This window comes from Ananas comosus, linkage group 4, assembly GCF_001540865.1.
Source record: "Ananas comosus cultivar F153 linkage group 4, ASM154086v1, whole genome shotgun sequence".
Classification (NCBI taxonomy): Eukaryota; Viridiplantae; Streptophyta; class Magnoliopsida; order Poales; family Bromeliaceae; genus Ananas; species Ananas comosus.
In genome coordinates, this window is record NC_033624.1 from 13549258 (window position 1) to 13550168 (window position 911).

Below are 911 nucleotides of genomic sequence, written 5' to 3' on the forward strand. Positions count from 1 at the left end.
ATGCTTCAATACGTACATGCACCGGCTCAATTAAATCCAGCCATTCGTATTTTAAGGATGATATTGACTTTTACATAATAGTAACCTACTCAACAGGTTACCATTCAAGATCAATAATAAGAATAATATTGGAAAATAAATACTATCTAATTACCAAATTTTATTAACCCCAAACAAATATTTGTTTCTTAATTATTTAATTTTGTTACTTACCAAAGTAGGCAGTAGCTAATTTGATAAGTAATAAACCTTCATAAAATTGAATTTAATATTCAAGTTTTGCTTAAACTTTATAATTGTATACATTAAATTCAATTTTAATTTTAATTTTAGTTTTCAGAAAGAAAAAAATTATGTTTAAATGAATAGTGCATTTCAATTCAAATTGTTAATTTGATATTAAAATAAAATGAAAGTTCAAATATATTAACTTAGTTTAAATTATAAATTATGCTGTACTTATAAACCCAACTTTTATTATTTATTTAAATAAAATACTTCTATTTTTAAAATTAAATTCAAATTGTTCATTCGATTGTAAAAACAACATTAAAGTTCAAAAATAATGATTAAAATTAAATTTTAAATTTAGATTTAATTTATAGTTAAAAAATAAATTTTGTTAACTATTTAAACTAAACGTTTCTATTAAGCAAAATGGACATTGGTTTCTCTCTACAAAAAAAAGAAAAATAGAAAAAAAACAGTGGGTTCCGATCGAGGAAGATGATGCTGTGGATAGAAAATTTTCAAAAATGTAATGAGATGTTCTATATTTACTAAAGGAGTATTATGGAAAATTGGGGATGAGAATAAAAATTTACAAAAAAGCCCTTGATACTAACTTTACTATGGAAAATTGGGGATGAAAATAGAAATTTACAAAAAAGCCCTTGATACTAACTTTACAT